Source organism: Gekko japonicus, unplaced genomic scaffold, assembly GCF_001447785.1.
Source record: "Gekko japonicus isolate JY-2015 unplaced genomic scaffold, Gekko_japonicus_V1.1 scaffold162, whole genome shotgun sequence".
NCBI classification, from domain to species: Eukaryota; Metazoa; Chordata; class Lepidosauria; order Squamata; family Gekkonidae; genus Gekko; species Gekko japonicus.
In genome coordinates this window covers 615,401-618,843 of record NW_015176456.1, presented here as the reverse complement: position 1 = coordinate 618,843, position 3,443 = coordinate 615,401, and the positions used below count along the sequence as shown (strand labels likewise).

General features: G+C 38.9%; 1 protein-coding gene across 1 annotated transcript in view; it reads left to right on the top strand.

Annotated features, from left to right (window-relative positions):
* The window catches only part of KCNH8 (potassium channel, voltage gated eag related subfamily H, member 8), a 275,136-nt gene that overhangs the window by 259,798 nt on the left and 11,895 nt on the right, over positions 1-3,443 (top strand). The gene's annotated exons all lie outside the window — the stretch shown is intronic.

The following is a 3,443-nucleotide window of genomic DNA, read 5'->3' as shown; positions in this document are numbered from 1 at the left end:
ATGTCCAATATTATAACATTCCCTCATTTCTATTATAGCCCTTTCCCCTCCCTCCCTCCCTCCCTCCCCTTCTCCGGGCTTCCCGCAGTGATCCCAACCCTACCTAGTTTCTTTTCTTGTCTAATCCTTCCTAAAACAAAGTTTAATATGTAATTGTTATTTTAATTACATTTTTCATATATTCTATCTCATAGGTAACATTTCTTTAACTACCATCGTCTTCTGTTCAACCCTTTACACATTCTATTCTTAATAATTATTAAAGACCAATAAGTTGTTCTTAACATCCCAATATTTCTCTAGATACTCTTTAAAGGCCATTCAGTCTGCAAAAAACTCTTCATCTTCTTTGTTGTTAAGTTTCCTTGTCAATTTGTCCATTTCTGCCATAAAAAGCATTTTTCTAATCCATTCCCAAACCTCGGGTACTCGGTCTTGTTTCCAGTACTGAGCATAAGTCATTCTTGCCGTTGTAATCAAATACCATAACAGTGTTCTCTTATTTACATTCACTTCCTCCATTTTAAGACCCAAAAGAAGTATTTCTGGTTCTTTTTTAAAATTACATTTCAAGATTTTGTGCATTTCATTATGGACCTCCGTCCAAAAATTCACTGCTTTTTCACAAGTCCACTTCAAAACTAAGTTCTTAATATCCGGATTCTTCGTTTATATTATTCTTCATGCATCTTCATATATTATTCTTCATGCATCTTCGCCTCAAGAGGGAATTTTTCTACCTTAATATTGTGCTTCCATGGTTGTATTTGTACTAATACTACTAAAAGAATAGGACCCAGCAATTTAAATAGCAAAGACAAACAACATATTGCTGAACAAGTTCTTAATGTAATAAATATAACAATATAGATGTTATTTTGATTATTGTTTTGTTTCAACAGATGAATACATCAGGAGACTGAAGTCTCAATGCAGGCAGGACGAACCTTCCCAGGCTTGACTGTCCGTTTCGACTTTTCGTCTTTATCAAACGTCAGTTTGTAGAAGTCTATCTTCAATACATAATTTTCATCAATATGTGCAAGTATTCAAAAGTGGCTACTTCAAGCTCTCAAGATAAACAGTTCCCTTCAGGGTAATGCATTTGAATATACGACTATCAGCAGCCTTAAAAGTCACACTGAAATATCAGCAGCCTTATTAGATTCATTGCAGCCTAGTAATTTTTTAAGTCATGATGCCGGAGTTCCGTAATTTGGAAATGAAAAGAACAAACAAACAAAACATACTGAGGTCTTTTTTTAAGCATGCAGTTTCTGCACAGTTCAGTACAGTTGTTTGATACCTCAACAGAAAGTTTTTTAAAGATAATTAAAATTTATTGAAATATAACAGCAATGAACAAGGTACAATCTTAATCATGCACTGACAGATAACCATATCATTAAATACATTACTACGCAGTATGTCTAAAAAAATCAAAATTTCTACGAATACCGTATCATGAATATAATTAATCAGGAACACTATATTATAGTATACAATATTATAGTATTATGTATCCAAAATGTTATAGTATTACATATCCAAAAACTATTACCAATAGCGTGACTAACGTTACCTTATGAGTATAAAGGTAACAATCCATGAACTATACTCCTGTTAATCAGGAACAGAAAGTTTAACACCCAGTAAGAGCCCTTCCAAAAAATTTTAAAATATAAACTATGCAATAATGCAGGTTGCATATTTTAAAGTAAAAAAAAAAGTGATTATTCTCTTGATTCTAATAGGTGGGGGGGCATGGCTCAGTGGTAGAGCAACTGCTTGGCACGCAGAAGGCCCCAGTTCAATTCCCAGAGAATCAGGTGGTAGGTGATGAGAAAGAACTCCCCCTGAGGCCTTGGATAGGTGCTGCCAGTCTATGTAGTCAATATGGACCTTGATGGACCAATGGTCTGATTCAGCATATGAAGAAAACGGTGCAAAGGGAAATCTCAACGATCGAGAGATGTTTGGAGAACCTGCTGAATTCTTAATGTCATAAGTTAATGTTGCTTTGGTTTTTTCAGCGACAACTTACCTTGAACAACTTGTTATGAACTGTACTCTGTACACGCTCCGTGAAATTGTCCTGTTTTATTGATTCTTAAAATTATATATTGAATATATTTTATCTTTTATTATTTCATCCCCGCATGTTCCCCCAAGGGCACTACGGTCGGGGAGCCAAAATCTTCTGGATATTCCAGGTCCCAGCACCATCAAACTTGCTACGACCAGGGCTAGGGCATTCTCGATGGCGGCTCCTATCTGGTGGAATGAGCTCCCGGAGGAGATCCGGGCCCTGTGGGACCTTGTACAGTTCCGCAGGGCCTGTAAAACGAAGCTCTTCCATCAGGCTTTCGAGTAGGAGCCGCCGCCACTACTATTCCACCAACGCCTTCCCCACCACTGCACACCACCACCGCTGTGCGGGTATCATCGGAGGAAGTGGGACTTCCCTAGGGGACGACAGGGTTGTGGGGACATACACTGCTGTTGTTGTTCAGATATAACATCTTAGAACACCATCTTGGTTTTACGGAGTGAGTATTGGAGCACCGATAATTTATTTTTTAAGAATCTTATTTAACTTTAGTATGTGTATTATTGCATTTTATACTGTTTTTATTGTTATAATCTGGCATTTATACCTCTGTTAGCCACCCTGAGCCGCTGTGCGGGTATCATCGGAGGAAGTGGGACTTCCCTAGGGGACGACAGGGTTGTGGGGACATACACTGCTGTTGTTGTTCAGATATAACATCTTAGAACACCATCTTGGTTTTACGGAGTGAGTATTGGAGCACCGATAATTTATTTTTTAAGAATCTTATTTAACTGTAGTATGTGTATTATTGCATTTTATACTGTTTTTATAGCGAATAAAAGAGACAATGCTACCCCATGGGGAATAATGGTGTCCTCGCTTGCCCACAGAGGATAATGGAGTCCTCACTTGCCCATAGAGAATAATGGAGACTACGCTTGCCCATAGGGAATAATGGAGACTACGATTGCACATAGGGAATAATGGAGACCACAGTTGCCCATAGGGAATAATGGAGAACACGCTTGCCCATAGAGAATAATGGAGAACACGCGTGCCCATAGAGAATAATGGAGAACACGTGTGCCCATAGAGAATAATGGAGAACACGCATGCCCATAGAGAATAATGGAGAACACGCGTGCCCATAGAGAATAATGGAGAACACGTGTGCCCACAGAGAATAATGGAGAACACGCGTGCCCATAGAGAATAATGGAGAACACGCACATAGGGAATAATGGAGAGCACGTTTGCCCATAGGGAATAATGGAGAGCACGCTTGCCCATAGGGAATAATGGAGAGCACGTTTGCCCATAGGGAATAATGGAGAGCACGCTTGCCCATAGGGAATAATGGAGAACACGTTTGCCCATAGGGAATAATGGA